Source organism: Triturus cristatus, chromosome 6 (genome assembly GCF_964204655.1).
Source record: "Triturus cristatus chromosome 6, aTriCri1.1, whole genome shotgun sequence".
Lineage (NCBI taxonomy): Eukaryota > Metazoa > Chordata > Amphibia > Caudata > Salamandridae > Triturus > Triturus cristatus.
In genome coordinates this window covers 370,326,812-370,349,134 of record NC_140589.1, presented here as the reverse complement: position 1 = coordinate 370,349,134, position 22,323 = coordinate 370,326,812, and the positions used below count along the sequence as shown (strand labels likewise).

At 45.6% G+C, this 22,323-nt stretch overlaps 1 long non-coding RNA gene across 1 annotated transcript in view; it reads left to right on the top strand.

The window, feature by feature from the left end:
- LOC146817179 (uncharacterized) overlaps window positions 1-21,952 on the top strand; it is an 85,318-nt gene extending 63,366 nt beyond the window's left edge. The window contains exons 3-4 of the long non-coding RNA XR_014962499.1: window positions 21,000-21,156; window positions 21,828-21,952. This is a non-coding gene — a long non-coding RNA (uncharacterized LOC146817179). The remainder of the gene's footprint in view (window positions 1-20,999; window positions 21,157-21,827) is intronic.
- The last annotated feature ends 371 nt before the right edge of the window (window positions 21,953-22,323 follow it).

The following is a 22,323-nucleotide window of genomic DNA, read 5'->3' as shown; positions in this document are numbered from 1 at the left end:
CACAATGAACGAAGTTTTTCTGCTGATCTTACTGCAACATGTTAAATAACCTTCTGCCTCTGTTTACGAGACTGATGTCAGGGACTGGCTGAGTTCACTAATCCTCGTCTGGTTTGACTAAACCCTGTCTCGACTGTCTGTTGGTTCGCACCATTCTTTCCTGACTTTATCTTATCTTCTGGCCTTCGCTATTCTCTACTTGTATTCTCTTATTTCACAACTGTCCTCCAAAGCATACAGAATGTCCTGCCACCTGCAAGTTGAGTTGTAGACACTACCACTGATTAACTTGTGGGGAGGGGTGACAAAAAAAGTTGGAAGAGAGGTTTATTTGGGTTACTTGATATCTTGTTTTCAAACTTTTCTCATTGGTTATATCTTGTTTTCAAACCCTTCTCATTGGATAACCATGTATGCATTGGGAGTGTTCTTGGTGAATCTATGTGCTATAAAAGATTGTGCGCCACGGAGTAAAGTGGCAGTCTCCTAAGAACATACTGAGTGTACTTCTGGGACAACTGTACTTAGCTGCAGCTAATAAACCTGATCTTCTACGATCAACAGAATGTCCTGTGTCTCTGTTCAACAAAGCAGGTGAACTCAGGAGATTAAGACGTGCCCTGCGCCGGCAGGCCCATAAGCCCTGGTTCTTCAATTGGTGCCCTCTGTGAGGCGGCTTCAGAGGTAGCGAGTTTGCCTGAGGGTCGTGATGAAAATTCTGGAGGAATCGCGAACCACGTCAAGCGACCCCTGTATGTCGAAGTGGTCCGAAGGTCTTATTCAGCACGGTTCTCCTTCCTGACGGCTGCTGACGACTGCTGCCCTGACTGCCTCCTTGCTTTGGCCCCTTTTGGTGATGTATGGTATCGCGAGACGTTAGACGGGCCTCTGTTAGCATAAGAAGACAATTAGTTAAGTATTGGTGGGTAGCTCCCACTATTTTGTTTTGATTTGGGTCTTTGATTCGGCTATTGCAAAAGCCGAAACCGATGGGTGAGTACGTTTGTGCTGTGTTATTTGATTTAGCCCCTTGATGTTTGTGAACAGTCCAGTGAAATAACGATGCCTGGTCTGAGTAAGTTTAGAAAGTTTTGTTGTTTTGGTTGTGATAGGGATTCCCGGCTGGAGGACTCTTGTCCAATTCCTCCGGTTGGAACTCCCACTTATGAGCTTTATTCTAAACATGGTGTTGGCCCCATTGCCTTTAATGAGGCATGGATCCGATACACAAAGAACGATGGTGTTCTACAGTGGCCACAGAATGGTAGCTTTGAGCCTGACATATTAGATAATTTGGAAGCAACTTTGTTTAAAAGAAAAGCCCGGCCGGCAATGTTTCCGCCTCTGGGGTAAGGAAGCCAAACAGAGAGAAATTAAATAGGCAAAACGAGATAAGAAAACACAAAGTATGACGATTATACAGGCTGCCCAGCAGTTTAAAGATAAAGAGATTAATCATGAAATGGAAATTTCAGAGAGACAGCATCGTATGGCGATAGATAAATGCTATCCGGTGTTGCCTATTTCCCCTTCTGATAAAAGTAAGGATCCGGAGGAGGACCCTTTGATGTCTCACTTATTGAGATTGCCTCCTCCCTATGTACAAGGTGCTAATGCACCCCCATTGTTACAACCAGTTCAGCCATAAGTTGCGCCTCCGCCTGCTCCGGCTCTTCCGCATTACCCCCTTCCGGTAGTGCCACCCCCACCTCTTCTGCCACCGACTTCTTTGCCTCCGTTTCCTGAACATCAATCTCCTTTGCCTTCGGCTCCCCTTGTAACTGTTAATTCTTCTGTTAGTTCACCTAATACCTTGTCCCCTGTTCTTATGTCTAATTCTCCTACTGTGCGCAAACGAATCACAGATACTGTCTCTGGGTTTCTGTCTCCTTTCTTTGAGACTTTGAATATGTCTCCGGCTTTTTCTCGAACACAGTCTCGTAGTCAACTCCCAGGTTCCTATGAACGGGTGGTATTGGACTCTCTCGCTCGCAAATGGATCGAGAAGGGTCCCCAGTATAGTGTGAAAGATATCATGACCACCTTTCATCAGTGGGAGGCGCCCATGCAGAGATATGTATTTAACGTTATGTGTGACACTCTCGCTAAAGAATGAGAGGATATGGATTTGGGTTTACTTCCTGAGGGTTTGTTAGATGTTCAGGCTAATTTCGATAAGGGACTCATTGTGGGTTCTAAGGTTGAGGATGCCGTAAGGACACTTGTCACTTTTAGGTCCTTATTTTCCTCACAGACTTTTTTTGATTCCGATCCTGCTGTTAGGCTGACATCCAAACATTATCCCATGAGAGAGGTTCCTCAGTGTGGAGAGAAGCGGTTGCACAAGCAGGTGCTAATCCAGCTGTTCCCGCGCACTTCCAGCGTATATGGGTACATGTCCCCTGGAAGTGATCTGATGTTTTGGCTCTTAAACAGTCTCTACCGGATCCCGGTATGTTGATGGGAAATGTAGTCCCACAAGCATTATGGGCTCGGATTCGTAGAGAGGATCACGCCCAAGCATTGGGTGGCGATTGGGCTGCTATAACTGCCGCGGATGCAGCCCAAGTGGGTGGTGCTAAGCCTGATGTTTTGATTTCAGAACTCCCTGGTAGGATTATTACTTTAATGAAAACGATGATGCCCGCCTTGCGAGTTAATTGGGATAAATTAGCTGCGTGTAAGCAGAAGACAGATGAGAGTGTCTCTGATTTCTTCACTCGTTTTGAGGAGACGTTTGTTGATCATAGTGGTCAGGATATGACTACGGAGGGTGGACAGCGATTATTTGTAGATAAATTCGTATTTAATTTGCTTCTCGAACTGTTACATAAGTTGAAAGATTCCGAGAGTTCATGGGCTGTTTCTTCTTCTGCCCAGATATTGGCTACTGCTCAATATTATGAGAACAGGGATAAAGAGGAGAAAGATCAGCAAGAGAAGAAGATGAAAAAATTAAAAACGAAGGTTCTTCTGCAACAAGCTTATCCTCCTCGTTATACTCAGCGCCAGTTTCAACAGCCTCCACAGTTTCAGAGGGTGTATCAAAAGCCTGAGCCCTTTATTCCGCGACCTTTATTAGGTCCTGACCAATGTGCCTATTGTAGAGAGGAAGGTCATTTTAAGAATAGCTGCTCGGTTTTATTGCAACGTAAGGGAGAACTATCTGCTCCACGAGGCCGTGGTGGTTTCCAGATAATATACAGGGGTAGAGGTCGAGGTGTGATGCCTCAAGAACAGCGTTCCTTACCCCCTCCAAATTCTATGAACTACTTCGATCAGCAGAATACTCAGTCTACACAGTATTACAATGATGATTATCATGTTGAAGGTGAAAATGAAAGCCTTCACGCTAATTAGGACAGCCATAGACAAAGTGAGGGAGTTGTATCGATTCCAGTAAATCAGGATGGGCCTTATGTCAATGTCACTACAATGGGTGTTTCAGAGCCATTTCTTTTAGATACTGGTGCGATGAGAAGTTCTATCATTCATTCTAAACTCCCTGGGGCACCTTTGTCTGGCTTAACAAATGTATCGGTAGGATTTTCTGGCGGCCCAGTTCGTAACCCGGTCTCCTGTCCTTTGCCTATTTCAATTGGCCCTTATGATATGGAAGCTCCTCTTCTTTTAACGACTGGTTGCGGCGAGAATCTGTTGGGTTTGGATCTATTGAAAAGAATGCATGCAACGATATATTGTTCTCCTTCTGGTGTGCATCTTACTTTAGGGCAGAAATTGACTTCTTCAATGTATTTGTCTAAAGATCAATTCCCACCTGAATTGCTCTCTCTTCCTGCAACGCTCTGGGCTACGGGTCCAAATGATGTTGGTTGTCTTGTGATCCCGCCTTATGTTGTTACTCTTAAACCCAATGCTAAATTGCCATGCATTCCACAATACAGAATTTCCAATGAAGGTGACAGAGCGCTTATGGATATCATTTATGATTTGGTTCAGAAGGGTGTGATTGAGGAAACAAGAGGAAATGTATGTAATAGTCCTATTCTTCCTGTTCTGAAACGCACTGATCCTTCTAAGCCTCCTGTTTATCGTTTTGTGATTGATCTTCGGGAGGTCAATAAAATTGTTGTACCACAGTTTCCTGTTGTTCCAGATGTCACTGCCCTGTTAACTATGATACCTGCATCAGCGGCTTTGTTTTCTGTTATTGATCTGAAAAATGCTTTCTTCAGCATTCCCATTGCCAAAGAGAGTAGGGATATTTTTGGTTTCTCTCTAGGAGGCCGAAGTCTCCGGTTCAAGCGCGCACCCCAAGGCTATTGTGAAAGCCCCTCCATTTATAGTCAAGCTCTGAAATGTCAGCTCGATGTTTTTCCTTTGCCCCCAGGTGCTACTCTTATTCAAAATATGGATGATTTGTTGATTGCTGCTGATTCAGAGGATGTCTGCAAGAATGTGACTGTTGCACTGTTACGTCACTTGTCTGATCTTAATCATAAGGTTTCGCCTTCTAAACTACAATATGTCCGTCGAGAGGTTACCTATTTGGGTCATCTCTTATCAAAGGAGGGAAGGCGATTAACCCTAGAACGAATTCAAGCAATTGCGCAAATGTCTGTGCCATCTACACAAAGAGAGGTGCGCGCCTTTCTGGGCATCACTTCTTATTGTAGACAATGGATTCCGAATTTTTCTTTGTTGGCCAAACCTTTGTTAGCCCTCACTTTGAAAGACACACCCCAACCCCTTCCTTGGACTGACGAATTCAGAAGAGTTTTTCTGATTTACGTACTGCTCTGTGTTCTGCTCCTGTGTTGGGTACTCCAGATTACAGTAAGCCCTTCACGCTCTATGTCCATGAAAGAGAGGGTTGTGCGTTGTCAGTCTTAACACAACGATTTGGAGACAAACAGCGGCCATGTGCCTATTTTTCAGCTACGTTAGACCCAGTAGCCAAGGCATTGCCTAGTTGTCTTAAAGCTACAGCAGCAGCAGCGATTTCTATTTGTCAGTCTGCTGGAGTGGTGCTAGATAATACTCTCATTGTTATGGTACCACATGCAGTGGATACCTTGCTAAATAGGACGAAAACACAACATCTTACAAGTGCTCGATTGTCTGGATATGAGCTGACGCTCTTGGCTAGTCATGTGCACATCAAACGATGTAATATTTTAAATCCAGCCACACTGTTACCTCTTCCAGATGAGAAAGATATTCGGAAACAACATGATTGTTTTCTCCATACTGAGGAGGAGACAAAAGGCAGGATTGATTTGAAAGATACACCGTTAGTGGATACAGATGGGATCCTATGGGTGGATGGGTCTTGTTCAAACTCCCAAATGGTGAGACAACTTCAGCTTATGCTGTTACCACCTTGTATACAATCGTGGAGACAGCACGCATCAGACATAATTCAGCTCAGGCAGCTGAACTGATAGCTTTGACCAGAGCGTGTGTGTTATCTAAAGGAAAGAGAGTGAATGTGTATACCGACAGCCAGTATGCGTTCTGTGTGGCGCATAGCTTCGGTTGTTTGTGGAAGGAAAGAGGATTCCTTACCTCCCACGGTACTAAAATACAGCATGGTCAATTGGTAACTGATCTTCTTGAGTCACTTATTTTGCCTACCCAGATAGCAATTGTGAAATGTAGTGCGCATAAGAAGATTACTGATGATGTTGGTCGCGGAAATGCTTTTGCGGATGAGGTAGCAAAAAGGACAGCCAGAGATGCTACAAATCGCATGTATGTTGCGGGCCCTGCGGATTGGGTCAGGGAAAGAGGGATGTGTGAGGACACAATAGAAAGTGTGAGATCGATTCAGGGAGATGCTACAGAGAAAGACTTGAGAAAGTGGAAAGAGAGTACAGGAATGTTAGATGCAACAGGATGTTGGATAGAATTGTCAGAACACCAGCGTTGGCTGTTACCAGACGCCTACTGTAGGAGCGTAGGGTCTGCTATCCTATGGTCACCCCAAATTTTTGCTTTTTGCTTCACTGTTTTTTGACATATTGAGGCTGTGGGCCTGCTAATCAGACCCCCAGCCTGCTGTTCTCTCTACTAAATTGACACTATGCACTTCGGGTGCATACCCAATTGGAATTGGATCACCCTGTGAGCCCCTGTACCAGTGTACACTAGGTACCCAGGGCATTGGTGTATCTAAGGCCTACCAGGGGCTGAAGCATGTATTGTGCCACCCCTGGCCTGGCCTAACAATTTGACACAACTGGCTGATCACTCAGCTGGGGTAAGTTGGTGTATCCACCTCTTACTTAGGTGTAGTATATCTATACCTAACCTTAAATGGGACACATGTTAACCTATAAGTCACTCCTATGGCAGGCCTTAACAATCCTGAAGGCAGAGTGCTTGGTTTCATGTGAGATGGTGCTCTGGCATGAGCTGAGCCTGTCTGCAGTGGTCGGAACAACTTCCTTCTACCGTTTCCAGATATCGCCATACCATATACTCTTAAGTGCATTATGAACCTCGCGGTTAAATGCTATCTTTGGTTTGGCTTTATCAAAACATGTCGAGTAAGGTGTCGTACGAATTGGAATACTAACCCCTCGCCAATTCTGGCGACGGGGTTAGCATTCCACCCTTCTAGAGGGACACAACATGTACAGATCCTGAAACCCGGGTAAAATCAGACATAGCCTCAGCTCCACAAAATGGACGCTGCCACCACAGACACAAGTCTGCCCTCCTGCTGCTGGGAGTCCTTCCAGCTTGGGAGACGAGGACAAAGGGTTTCCTGCCAGGGGAGGTGCGAGCCTCACCCCAGACAGGATTTTGTGTATTGGTCAGGTAGGGCTTGAATAGAATCAGACATGCCTGAGGCTCACAAGGAGCCTCGGTGCACATGCCAGTTCAAACCGGTCCTGGGGCACACCAGCCCCGGACCTGGGGCGAGCTGGACAAAGGATTGGGGGTGTAACCACCCCCTTCCTGGCCCCACCCTTAGGGAGGGACCTAGCAGGTAGTCCGGCCCCTAGAATCCGCTTAAAGGTAGGAGCTGTGTCCTAAGACTTCAGACATCCTGGAATCAACTTAACACTAAGAAGAAGACGGGAACTTTGACGCTCTGCTGCACAGAGGACTGAAGGAATTCTCCCCTATGGTCAGGGAGTGACCATCTTGCTAACGCAAGCACCAACCATCGAATCGACGTCTGCTTTGCCGCCGGAGCCCGAGCCCAGAGACTGACAAGAACTGGACCTCCAGACCTCTCACCGCCCGATCCACAGTCCCTGTAAAGAAGGAACCCGTGGAGGCACCGAGACACGTGGAGCCAGCCATCTTGGAAGACACTCGACAAGCTGCAAGCGCGACAACAGAGGCTCCCTCCAAGTTGTGCTTTGGGACCTGAGAAGCCCAACACCCTCCAGCATCTGCACCAAAGGTGAGCCCTCCAGCATCTCCACGATCTGAGTGGGGCCCCTCTGCAACTCGACGCGCCTAACCGGACCCTGGCCCGTTGGCTAGTGGCCATCTTGGCGACCAACTTTGAAAACTACCATGCTGGTCTGGTTGATCCAGATTGGCCCCTGCTTCCCTCCAAAGGAGCAGCCCCTCTGACCTTGCTGGTCAGAGTAAACAGCTTTCTTCAATTAATGCGACTCCTGCTTTTGCCAAGGCTTGTATGCTTCTTCTGAGTCGCCGACACCGCCGACAGCGAGAGCCTGCGTGGGACAGCTTGTGAACCAACTCCTGGACGTCGTCGACCTTCAGGGACCGCATGGCTGCAAAGACAAGCTACACCTCTTCACCTGTTTGCACCCAACATCGCCTGGTACCTACCTGGTGCCACGCCGGTCACTGGCTAGTGACTGTGAACACTGTCCCCTCTGCTTACAGGTCTTCTACAACTCCAATCCATCCTTGGATCCACCGCATCTCTTCTGGACCGGCCGCCTGCAGCATCTTTGTCATCAGGCTCCATTGAACAGATAGACGAAACCCGACGCACTTCGAGACCTATGCACCCGCTTCCTGTGGGTGAGGTAAAGCTGGCACTCCGGTGCACAAGTGTAGAGTCACATCTCTAATGTCTAGATCTGAAGTCTTGATTTCGTAGTTCAACCAGAAGACCCTTTTAGCAGTAACTTTTGAACTTTTACGCACCCATTGCTGCAGTTGTCTCCTGAGGCGGAAGCCGGGAGTTTTACCTTTCGTACTTCGTTTTAACTTGTTTTTACCAGTCTTAAAAACTTACTGTAATTCTTGTGTCACTCTCCCACCTGATCCCCCTCACACCGCACAGCAGAACGAAGCGCTGCCACGGTGATTGCCGCCATTCAGACAAGCCCTCGAGCCTGGCCACGCCCCCTGACGCTCGGCCACGCCCCCCGCCACACTACTTAAAGCGCGCTACTCCCCAACGCATATTAGTGCTGCAGTTGTCTCCTGAGGCGGAAGCCGGGAGTTTTACCTTTCGTACTTCGTTTTAACTTGTTTTTACCAGTCTTAAAAACTTACTGTAATTCTTGTGTCACTCTCCCACCTGATCCCCCTCACACCGCACAGCAGAACGAAGCGCTGCCACGGTGATTGCCGCCATTCAGACAAGCCCTCGAGTCTGGCCACGCCCCCTGACGCTCGGCCACGCCCCCCGCCGCACTACTTAAAGCGCGCTACTCCCCAACGCGTATTAGTGCTGCAGTTGTCTCCTGAGGCGGAAGCCGGGAGTTTTACCTTTTGTACTTCGTTTTAACTTGTTTTTACCAGTCTTAAAAACTTACTGTAATTCTTGTGTCACTCTCCCACCTGATCCCCCTCACACCGCACAGCAGAACGAAGCGCTGCCACGGTGATTGCCGCCATTCAGACAAGCCCTCGAGCCTGGCCACGCCCCCTGACGCTCGGCCACGCCCCCGCCACACTACTTAAAGCGCGCTACTCCCCAACGCGTATTAGTGCTGCAGTTGTCTCCTGAGGCGGAAGCCGGGAGTTTTACCTTTCGTACTTCGTTTTAACTTGTTTTTACCAGTCTTAAAAACTTACTGTAATTCTTGTGTCACTCTCCCACCTGATCCCCCTCACACCGCACAGCAGAACGAAGCGCTGCCACGGTGATTGCCGCCATTCAGACAAGCCCTCGAGCCTGGCCACGCCCCCTGACGCTCGCCCACGCCCCCCGCCACACTACTTAAAGCGCGCTACTCCCCAACGCATATTAGTGCTGCAGTTGTCTCCTGAGGCGGAAGCCGGGAGTTTTACCTTTCGTACTTCGTTTTAACTTGTTTTTACCAGTCTTAAAAACTTACTGTAATTCTTGTGTCACTCTCCCACCTGATCCCCCTCACACCGCACAGCAGAACGAAGCGCTGCCACGGTGATTGCCGCCATTCAGACAAGCCCTCGAGCCTGGCCATGCCCCCTGACGCTCGGCCACGCCCCCCGCCACACTACTTAAAGCGCGCTACTCCCCAACGCGTATTAGTGCTGCAGTTGTCTCCTGAGGCGGAAGCCGGGAGTTTTACCTTTCGTACTTCGTTTTAACTTGTTTTTACCAGTCTTAAAAATTTACTGTAATTCTTGTGTCACTCTCCCACCTGATCCCCCTCACACCGCACAGCAGAACGAAGCGCTGCCACGGTGATTGCCGCCATTCAGACAAGCCCTCGAGCCTGGCCACGCCCCCTGACGCTCGGCCACGCCCCCCGCCACACTACTTAAAGCACGCTACTCCCCAACATGTATTAGTGCTGCAGTTGATTCCTCAGGCGGAAGCCGGGAGTTTTACCTTTCGTACTTCGTTTTAACTTGTTTTTACCAGTCTTAAAAACTTACTGTAATTCTTGTGTCACTCTCCCACCTGATCCCCCTCACACCGCACAGCAGAACGAAGCGCTGCCACGGTGATTGCCGCCATTCAGACAAGCCCTCGAGCCTGGCCACGCCCCCTGACGCTCGGCCACGCCCCCGCCACACTACTTAAAGCGCGCTACTCCCCAACGCGTATTAGTGCTGCAGTTGTCTCCTGAGGCAGAAGCCGGGAGTTTTACCTTTCGTACTTCGTTTTAACTTGTTTGTACCAGTCTTAAAAACTTACTGTAATTCTTGTGTCACTCTCCCACCTGATCCCCCTCACACCGCACAGCAGAACGAAGCGCTGCCACGGTGATTGCCGCCATTCAGACAAGCCCTCGAGCCTGGCCACGCCCCCTGGCGCTCGGCCACACCCCCCTCCCACTCCCCTAAATGGGATGGTTTCCTCGCCCGCGCAGCAGACGCGCGCAGCGGGCGCGCTGCCGGCGCGCCGAAGGCGCGCCAAAGGCAAGCCCGTCTGCGCCTGTCCGCGCTCGAACGGGCTTAGGGCCAGAAACTATGCCAGGCGTGGAAACCAATATGGTGAGCTACTCGCGGCGTGCCTTACTCAGCCTTAGACCCATAAAGAACGCACAGTGCAATTATGTACACGATGCAGATGAACTGTTTGTATACTGTGCACTCTGCCACCCGGTCAACCTACAACTGTCTCAGGCACCAATCTCTTACTCTGGCCTGAAACTAGCGGAATTGAACTGTAGGTCGCTCCCCAAGCATGCCTTGCTTATCAATCACCTGCTCGTGGACCATGATCTAGACATCCTGTTTCTTACAGAAACCTGGCTCACATCTCACTCGGACTCGGATATAGTCCTGGCCCTGGCCCCGGGGTTTCTCATCCAGTCCCAAGTACGCCCCTCTGGTAGAGGGGGTGGACTGGCCATTTTGCACAGAGATCATCTCTCTTGCCAAATTAGCGACGCCCACATTACAGACTCAGAAAGCTGCCATTTTACCATCTTTTTGGGCCCGACAACCTCTATGTCAGGTCTTCTAGTGTACCGCCCCCCCCCCGGCCATCCTGGTCCCTTTACTAGCGCCCTTCTAGAATCTATCTCTGCATTTGCCCATTCCACACCTAACTTCACCGTGCTAGGGAACCTCAATATTCACTTTGATGATCCCCTAGACACAGGGGCTGCAGATTTGACACTTGACTTGGCTGCCTACGGCCTTCATTTGGCCAACACCGGAGCCACCCATATCAAGGGCCATCTGCTAGACCCAGTTTTTACAAATATCTACACCCTCCAGGCCAAACCCTCTTGCCCTCTCCCTTGGACTGACCACTTCTTGGTGCCTCTCTTCTGGCCAGGTAAATTCAGGAAGCCCCACAAGCCCGTCATATACACCCAGGACAGGGCATGGTCCAGACTCGCAACTGAGGACTGGGCCAGAGCTCTGGAATCAACGACCTATGCCCCCTCAGAGGATCTTGTCGTTGCTGATAGCAATTTTAGGAAATGGATTTGCGACTCACTCGATTCTATCCTACCTATGAAAACTCGTGAAGACAAGAGTGGAAAGACTGGCTCGGCCCCCTGGTTCAGCCTGGAACTCAGAGCCCTCCGCAAGGAATGCAAAAAAGCGGAGCGACTGTGGAGGAAGGACTGGCTCCACTCTAGTAAAGACTCCTACCGGAGGACTGTGAGAATATATAAATCCGCTCTTAAACTCTCCAAGGCCTCCTACTACGACAATAGGATTAAAAATGCCACGAACTCCGCTAGAGAATCCTATCTCATTGTTAAGGAACTCCTAAAGATACCACAACCCCCCTTACCTACCAGGACTCCATCGGACAGGAGTAATGAACTGGCAAAATATTTTGACTCTAAAGTCTCCCATATTTTAACCTCACTTCCACAGCCGAACCAGCCACCCTGCTGGGATAACGTTACACCTGACACTTGCCCTGCAGGTGACCATCGCCCCCAGCTTAATGCCTTTAGGGCAGTCTCGTTGGTCGAAGTTGAAAAAACTCTGGCCAAGATGAAAAGTGTCTCTCCGGGTGACCCTGCTCCCATGAGGTTCCTGAAATCAGTCGCCTCGGTGATCGTCTCTCCAGTCTTGGAGCTGATTAATGCTTCACTGTCCCAAGGCGCCGTCCCTCCTAGTTGGAAGGGGGCGGTAGTCAAAGCCCTTCTCAAAAAACCACACTTGGACCCCGCCGATTTGGCCAACTACAGGCCAATTTCGCTCCTTCTGGGAATCAGCAAAATCGCCGAAAAACTAGTTAACGTCCAGCTGTCCCAGTTTCTGGAATCTAACAATCTGCTGTGACGTTCCCAAACGGGGTTTCGCCCTGGCCAAGGCACGGATACTGCCCTCCTCGCTGTCATCGAGGAGGCAAGGTGCATTTTGGACTCGGGTGGATCAGTGGCAGTGATCCTCCTGGACCTTAGTGCAGCCTTTGACACGGTGAACCACCGTGTCCTGCTCCACCGGCTGGCCAGGGCAGGACTTGGGGGCACCGCACTGGCCTGGATAGAGTCTTTCCTGTCGGACCGCACGTTCAAGGTCTGGGATGGCAACTCCCGCTCTGACTCTCTTCCTCTGACAAGTGGGGTCCCCCAGGGTTCCTCACTCAGTCCCACTCTCTTCAATGCATATATGGCCCCTTTAGACGACGTAGTCACCCCCTTCGGCATCAAGATTGTGAGCTATGCGGACGACACGCAATTGGTCGTCTCGCTCTCTCATCTTGAGCAATGCCCAGATAACCTTTTGCACTGCCTCCAGAAAATCCATCTCTGGATGTGCGAGTCCTCACTCAAACTTAATGGGTCCAAAACAGAAGTTATGCTGATGGGGAATAAGTGGTCAGCAATTCTACCATCTGTCTGGCCCGATATTATGGGTGAGGTTCCCGTCCCTAAAAAAGAAATCAAGAGTCTTGGGGTCTGGCTCGAACCGGACCTCTCCATGAAAACCCAGGCGACTAAAAAAGCGGGAACCTGTTTTGGACTTATGCGGTCAGTCCGCAAGATCCTTCCTCTGCTTCCCCCTCAATCCAGGAAACTCCTGGTTCAAGGACTGGTCCTGGCACGATTGGACTACAGCAATGCTGTCTATTTAGGAGCCCCTGAAGCCGCTCTGGGCAAGCTTCAATGAACCCAAAACGCGGCGGCCCGGATGCTGATGGGTCTCCCCTCCAGAACCTCTGCCAGACCTGCGCTCAAGGCCCTGCATTGGCTACCAGTCCGAGAAAGGATCGAGTTCAAGGCAATGTGCATCGCTCACAAGCTTCACAACGGACAAGGTCCATTGATCCTGGGAGACATGGTAACCCCTTACAAAGCACCAAGATCTTTGCGCTCGGACAATGAGGGACTGGTGATTGTCCCCAGGTTTAGGAGGGTGCGTGCTGGAGGCCGTCGTTTCTCCGTTAAGGCGTCCACTCGCTGGAACGCGCTCCCCCGCAGTCTGTGGCTGGAACCTTGCCACATGCGTTTCCGCAAACAACTTAAAACTCTGCTTTTTCCAAAATAAGTCTTCTCTCCCCTCTTGACCAACTCTAGCTCTTACAGCGCGGGGATGCCTACGGGTCACCAGGCGCTTTACAAATCCTTAAATAAATAAATAAATAAATAAAATTGAAAACCTATGGGAGCCCGCGTGTAACTTTCCTCACTGCACACGCGACCCGTGGACCTCCTGGTCACTAACTGAAATTAGCTCCTTGTAGGCCCAGCGATTCTAGAGGCCTTAGGCCTTGTTCCTTTCCTAGTCGTGGTACTTATACCACTATTTTAGTATATTGTTTGAGTGGCCACCAGGGCCCATCCATATAAAGTGCAACTTCTGTATATTGTGATACTTTCTTGTTTAACGAATTGTGCTCCTGTGCCCATAAAGAGTCTAGGGGATACTTTGAGTAATAAATACATATATATTTTGAATATATATCTGTGTGGTGTCCTTTCATTGGTATAAAGGGGGGTTACCTATGGTAAAACAGCTTGCTTAACACGCCAAAACGAGTTTAGCCTGAAAGACTGCTTAGCCTACGCTACCACTAGGGCAGCTAGTCCGAAAAGGTTGACTTACAACCACACCATAAGGGTTGCTTGGCATGGTACAAGGTGTTCACTTTAACTAGTGAACATCATATACCAGGCCAACTTCTCACACCTACGTACTGCCTGTAGTTACTATGGCGCATGGTCCAGCCCACATCAGTGCAAAAGGAATATGTAAACTTCTGGCTCCAGTGTAGCTGAACAAAGGGATTCCAAAATGTGCAGATAATGTGGTGCAGCATTGTATCATTTGCTTGATGTACAATCCGGGAAAGGGAACCCCAACTCCGGCAGGTCATTTTGCTCCCCCAACATATCCTTTTGAGGTGTTGCAAATCGACTACATTCACATGGATCGATGTAACAATCTTAAATATGTTCTGGTAGTGGTATGTGCCTTTTCCAGATGGATAGAGGCTTACCCCCTGAAAGACAGCACTGCTTTGTCGACTGCCAAGGTTCTTCTAAAAGAGTTCTTCCCTAGGTTTGGTTTGCCGCGCATTATCTGGAGTGACAATGGAAGTGAATTTGTAGGCCAAATTATGCAAAAGGTGTGTACCGGTCTTGGTATAACGCAGAAGTTTCATGCGGCAAATCATCCACATTTGGTAGATTTGGTAGAGTGCTATAACGGCACTCTCAAACTTAAGCTTGCAAACGTACAAGCCAGCACAGGTCTTAATTGGCCCGATGCTTTACCTTTGGCTCTCCTGTCCACTAGAACAGCTGTACATTCTCGTTTGGGACTCAGACCATACGAGATTGTTTTTGAGCGCCCAGCTAATGTATGGGGAGTCCCTCACCCTAGAAAGTATTCTGATATACAGTATCCAATGCTATTTACATGACCTCACCACTAAATTACGTGTTCTTCACCGACAGGTTCAACACGCTTTACCAGAAACCTCCACAGACCCAGGTCATTCGATCCAACCTGGAGACTGGGTCTATGTGAAAAAATTTCAGAGGACAAAGAATTTGGAACCTCGCTGGAGGACGCCTCGACAAGTCCTTCTGACAACTCGCACAGCAGTAAAAGTCGAAGGGAAAAAGAACTGGATCCACGGCGTGCACTGCAAGAAAGTGCCCTTGCCCTTGCCTTTTGATCAGTGGGTTCGTAAGGGTATAGGTGATTCTGAAGGAGAAAAAGTCCCCCGATTCATACCTTTCAGTAGTGCACACCTGGGGTGAACTCGATCGGAGAAAGAAGATGACGACATTCTACAAGAAGCCATACCTTCCCATCTCCGATTAAACACTACAGAGCCACAGACCCTATTTCAAGACCAAACTGTACCAACAAGGACTAGATACAATTTAAGACCTAGATTGGTCAAGAACACCTGAGATTTCCATCTCTTCTGCTACATTTATCATCTGTCCAGGTTGCAGGGTCACGGTCTTGGTTTGTGACCTGTATAGCGCTAGGCCCCCAGGACTTGCAGAGTCATAGGAGGGCTAATGATCACAGCCAAGTGAGTAAGGAAGATTGCCGTGAGCAACAATTTTAGGGGATGGATGTTAAATTAGGAAAGAAGGATAATAAGGAAGAGATGAGAAAGAAATATTGTAAAATATTGTACAGTCGATGTGGCATAACATTGTGTGTTTCTATATTTTTGTGTATCTTATTGGCTTGTGTAGGTTGGGTTATTCATGCTATGCAGCAAAAAGTTGTCCCTAATTCTATCTCCTTGCCTCTTCATTTTACTATCTCCCCACATCATTATATACACTTCCCCAACATGAACTAATCAGGAGAACAGAATATTTTAATAATTCATTTATCCAATTGTTGCCCCAACACCAATTGGTAGTCAACACAACCGACTGTTGGGTGTGTGGACTTATGCCTCATACCACAGATAAAGGGATGCCATATTTAGTCCTTCCATTTTCTTATGAAGGTTCCGCTTGGGCCTATTTTGTAATATTTTCAAATGCATATCAGAGCCGATTTAGACGTCCAGTTGGTTCCTATGGTAGTAAGCCAGATTTTAGTCATAATTCTCTGATAAAGGGAATGGTGGCTATGACTAAAATTGTGGAGAATAATAAGGTTCCTGTTGACGAGAGACAAACATATACTAATTGGAACGTGACTCGTTACATTACTAGCCTTACAGATAAAACTAAACAGGGAAAATCTCCACCAATTTGGACTGTCCCTCATCAAGGTAATTTCTGCTTACAAATGAATGGCCAGACTACTGACGCTGGACAAAGAAAAAGCTTTTGTTCCCATACATACATCTACATGTCTCAGAATTTACCGCAGTTAGTGCCATCCCTGGGCACATATTTTGTCTGCCACGATAGAGCTTACACGTGGCTACCAACGGATTTTTCAGGAACATGCTATATAGCTTTTCTTCTCCCTCCTACATACACTTGACTTTCAGGCCATCATAGAAACAGATATGGCAGAGGGATTATTGATTCTAAAGACACGGCAGGACAAGAGGGAAGTGATTTCCTCAAAGGATTTCTTCCTTTTTGGGACCCAATGGCCAACAGCAGAAACATGAGACAGCTGGTTCGTGTTGTTGAGACTACTATAGATGTCACTGTGGGAGCCTTGAGTAATCTCACAGCTGAACTTCAGGCGGATTGTCTCATGACTTTGCAGAACCGGATTGCACTAGATGTTATTCCTGCAGATCGTGGTGGAGTCTGTAAATTGATCGGATCTAGCTGTTGTATTTATGTACCTGACGACACCCCTACGGTATACCAAGCCATCTCCAAATTACACATGATCTCCGAATCGATTCATCAAGACGAAGGAGATTGGTCTTTATTAGGATGGTTTTGGGGATTACTATCTAAATGGGGATGGAAGGTACTAACCTTCCTTGGAGTGGTTTTGGCCATCATTTTTTCCTGTTGTCTCTGTATGCAGTGTGGCCCCGCCATCTGCGGTCTTTGTGCCACTCTGTGTGTCCCAAGACCTGAGTCACAGAAAACAGAGAACATTAAAATGATGTTGCAGCAACAGTTTGACGACCTCATGGCTATTGACATTGATTCAGATTAACGTGAATCTGTGTGCTTTGCCTGAGTTATGGCAAAAGGAGGGTCTGAGAAAATTCGATTTTCGATCTCGCTTGTATTCAGTAGTGTTCCACCGCCATTTTGTGTTGCCCTCACTCAGGCAGCACAATGAACGAAGTTTTTCTGCTGATCTTACTGCAGCGTGTTAAATAACCTTCTTTCTCTGTTTACGAGACTGATGTCAGGGACTGGCTGAGTCCACTAATCCTTGTCTGGTTTGACTAAACCCTGTCTCGACTGTCTGTTGGTGGTCACCATTCTTTCCTGACTTTATCTTATCTTCTGGCCTTCGCTATTCTCTACTTGTATTCTCTCATTTCACAACTGTCCTCCAAAGCATACAGAATGTCCTGCCACCTGCAAGTTGAGTTGTAGACACTACCACTGATTAACTTGTGGGGAGGGGTGACAAAAACAGTTGGAAGAGAGGTTTATTTGGGTTACTTGATATCTTGTTTTCAAACTTTTCTCATTGGTTATATCTTGTTTTCAAACTCTTCTGATTGGATAACCATGTATGCATTGGGAGTGTTCTTGGTGAATCTATGTGCTATAAAAGATTGTGCGCCACGGAGTAAAGTTGCAGTCTCCTAAGAACATACTGAGTGTACTTCTGGGACAACTGTACTTAGCTGCAGCTAATAAACCTGATCTTCTACGCTCAACAGAATGTCCTGTGTCTCTGTTCAACAAAGCAGGTGAACTCAGGAGATTAAGGCGTGCCCTGCGCCGCCAGGCTCATAAGGCTCTGGTTCTTAACCACCCCTAGTTGAATGTTGAATAAATGTGAGAAATGATAGATCAGGCACGAATATCCTGATGTGGTGCTAATAGGTATGAGATACTCATGTGAATGAGCCTGTGGGGGTCTCAGGACTGTGTGCTATGGGCTATTACATATGACGAGGAGAAGAGAAAAAAGAAGAACAAGCAATGACGGGGCTAGAGGCAGATGCCAACAATGTTCGGGGATGAGAGGAGAACAGTCTGCAAAAACATGTGCTCGTTTGGAGTGCTACAGATTAAATGAAACAAACAGACATAAGGGGTCAGGACAGAGGATGTGGCGTAACCACCAGAACTGCCAACTTTTGAGCTGGGTTTGAGTCTTGCTGTCGGCTCGCAAGCACGCTTGAATTGCGTGCTAAAAAAGCTTAAGTAAAAGATATTGGAGAAAGCACGTTTTAAATGTGTGCAGTCTGTGGAGGTATAAATCTTTTAAAAATTGTTCCGTAAAAGTGATATGAGACACATATGAGGAACAGTATGCTACAGACAATAGAAATGGAGGAAAATTAAGTGGCAAGTGCAGGAACTAATGAAAAGCAAGGAAAGTAAGGGGGTGGGATGTAAGCCTCTTTTAAGATTTATATCAAATACAATAGATTTCACAAGCACAGCGCAAGCGCTGTGCAGGGGAAATCTAACTACGTCTATTCTGCTTCTAGGAATCGGTCGTGGATCGTATCCCTGACCCAAGGGTTCACTGCTGATTTAGACAAAATTTATCCCAGGACCTCCTAAAGTTTAGGACTAAAAATTAGTAGGAAAGAAGATTGCAGTAATAGTTTTCATTGTCCCTCACCTAATCTTAATAGAGAAGAATTAGATGAACTAATTAATCTCAGACAAAATCCGAATGTAACAATAAAAAATTGTGACAAAGGAGGTGGGATAGTGGTTGTAGACACTGATAAATATATACAAACAATGCAAGAGCTCACGGCTGTTAAGTGGTTTATAGAATTCCACCAAATTGACTGTTGTTCTACATTCATCCTAGAGATTCTGAAAATTGTACTAGAGGAAAACAGCTTTGACTTCAATGGCACCCTTTATAGACAAACTAAAGGAGTCAGTATGGGGGCAGCATGCGCTCCAACTGTAGCAAATATATGGCACACTTTGAAAGCATCCTTATATACAATGAAATAGCTCCTTTCTTTGAATCTATACAAAATTGGGCACGATATATAGATGATATATTTTTCATTTGGACCAATGATTCTGATACATTACAGGAGTTTCTAAGTTGGATTAATATGTGAGATTTAAATCTTAAATTTACAGCACACATGAGTTCCACCAACATAGAATTCCTTGATATACAGATTAAAGAAAATAAGCAGATTTTAAAGGTTGACCTCTTTGTTAAACCCACGGCAAGAAATACCCTTTTACACTACAAAAGTTTCCATCCGACGAAACAAAAAAACAGTATCCCGTTCGGGCAGTTCCTCCGTTTACGGAGAAACTGCACGAACATTACTGATTATGATAACAGATCAGACAATATGAAAAGCAAATTTAGTGCACGAGGGTATCCAAGACGTGTTATAAGAGAATCATACAAACGAGCGAGATTCTATGATAGAGATCATCTCTTATCAAATCAGACTAAAGAAAAAACCACACCTCCTTCAGTATGCGTCACTAGACATTCGACAGGAAATGAACAAGTCCGTCAAATTATATGTGCCAATTGGCACATATTAAATGCCAACCTTGAGGAAACAAATAATTTACCACGTCCAATGTTTGCACATCGGCGCAATAAAAATCTAAAGGATCACATTGTCCATTCGCGCATTAACTCCAAACTTCCATTCATTCAGAAAACCATTGACGGCAGTGTACCCATTTGGGGAAATCAGAAATGTTCCCAATGTAAGTCATGTGACAATGCTATCATCACCTCAAAATTTGAATACAGTGGGGTTCCCATTGTATTAAAGTTACTGACAAATTGCAAAACAAAAAATGTTGTTTATTTATTATTATGTCCATGCAAACTAGGATACGTTGGTGAAACATCAAGAACATTGGCTATACGACTTACTGAACATCGCTCTGCGATACGGACACACAAGATGGCAGCACCTCTTGTGAAGCACTTTTTAGAGAAAGATCACAGCCATGATGACATCAAGTGGTTAATTTTAGAAAAAATCAGTCCCACAATAGGCAGAGACAGTGACAACATTAGAAAAAGTCAAGAAGTCTACTGGATCTTCTCCCTAGACACAGTACAAAATGGGTAAAACCTGGAAATTCTGTGGGAACAGGCTATACGCTATAATGCAGGATAGATCCCCTTTATTGCTTTCCTTCATGTTTTATCACGTTTAGCCCCATGCCATACAATTAGCAGAAACTTTTCATGATACATCACTGACAGCAATATCTTCTATTTTTCCACCCTTGGAAGATACTACAGGCTGCCAGAATTTTTACAGGTTCATTCTTTCAATAGGACAGTGTTTGTTATACTTCTTTCGTCTTATAATTTTTTGCTTTTACACTGTTTTTGAATAATTCTTGTTTTATACATCTGTTGTCTACACTGTGGACAATTACAGATCTTTCAGATAGAGGGCATTATTTTTTCATTTTTTCAATCTCGAGTTAGCCCCGGATATGTGTACTTATCAATACCGATGTGTGCACATAAACACTTTATTAAAGTTGACATTTCTACGTTTTCAATCCTTTTTTTGACTCTGTATCCATTGGATTATCCTGATCCACGTGATACATTACGCTGGTCATATGACCACACTTCACGTACGCTACCATCAGCGTAGGAAAAGACGTGCGCAATACCGGAAGCGCTGCCCCGCAGCTCAGATGTTATCAAGTAAGCACTGTCGAATGCTTTAGTGTTTATAAACTATTTTTTATCATTTTTGTTTCCTTAAAAGTTCATTCTCATTTTACATTCCTTGTCGTTAGCGCCATTGGTACTTAGCTCGGTTGCTACTTCTAGTCACGCTTAATTAATCGTTTCGAGCATGTCCTCAGCCGGAATTGGCGTCTAGTTTTCAGTTACATATTTATGAGACGCTTACTCTAAAATTGCATGTCAGTGACAGCTCATTTGCCTCTATCTCACAACATGTCACTACTCGATATGCCTTAATTGTTGCTAGCGAGTCTCCTTTATAACAGTTTATGTTTCTCATTAGGATTATGTAGTTTGACATCAACTCACATCTCACTCTAAATTGGTGTTTCAGCTACAGTTGCCATCATTTAAGATAGTGAATCGACATCTATTGTTTAAAGCTCACGAATCGGACTAAGAGCCTTACACGACTGCTTTTCTCTTTTCAGATATAAATTTACCATGAAACAATGGATCTAACATATTATTGTGGACCTAGAAGCTTACTGACGATCTAGAGCTGTGATTTCCTAAATCTTGCGTCATTTCGCATCCTTACGAATTTGCATTTCGTCCCTTGTTGGTCTTCATATCAGAGGCCTTCAGGTAATATATTTGGGTAGTTTCAAGAATAATCACATAATAAGCTACATAAACCAAATAGTTAGAGTAGTTATATCTATATTTACATATCATTTTGTTTATTATTATTTATTATTTTTTCCAGTAAACTTTAATCATTGTTCTTCAAGATGCTATAACCACCTCCCTTGTTAAAACTAGGAATATTACTAGACAACCTGTGACTTTAATTTTCAAGGTACCAATTCATTTACATAACACTATATTTATAAGAAGACTGTAAACGATTTCGAATACATAATTTCATATTCCTTCTTACAGTTCATCCGGTTTCTGAACGCAATTTTATTGTGTATACCCCATTATAAGAATTTGGTCCTTTACCATAAAGAAATTCTATGTAACTTTTGGCATTATAAATTAAATAAAAAAGAGAGGCACTAAAAAGCACTTATGATAAGGGTGTATGTATTATCCCTTGCACTTTTTGGTGGTAGTCTATTCTTTCTTTTTTTCTTTCATTATTATTGCTTTCAATTTATCAGTCACTATTCACTATCTTTATCTATCCACTCCCATGGCGGACACACTCCTTTGTTCAATGCACACCATTTGTATCATGTTGTATCTTTACTGTCATTGCTGAACCCAGATTTTTAATTATACCTCCCTTCTTTAATCTCCTATTTTTACAGAATCGCCATTGTTCCTCCCCCAGTGGCCAACTTTTCCTGACAAAGGCACCCTTGTGTGCCGAAACGCGCGTAGAAAACATTCTAGTCAACCAAAATTGTGCCACACAACGTTTATGAAATCTCTACAATATTAATTATCACTTATATGTTACTGTTGATAAATCTTTATATGTTTTTGTATTCTTGAACGTATGATTGGAAGTGTGCATGATGGATACGTCAGCCTTTGCAAGAATTATTACATTGTTTTTATATATTTTTGATGTATAATAACAATTGTTTTGTATTTTTGCTACAACCACTGTTGTTTTTAGGTTCTAATTGACAGTATGTATTATCATTCTTGTATTATTCTTATGTTGTTTGATTTCCTTAATTCTGTACAATTATTGCAGTAATAGTTAACACAGAAGATATAGATGATGCAGACGATTACCTTTTTTTAATTTAGAGTATCTCAACTCCTTAAGGCGTCTGTTTTAATCTGGCGAAATAA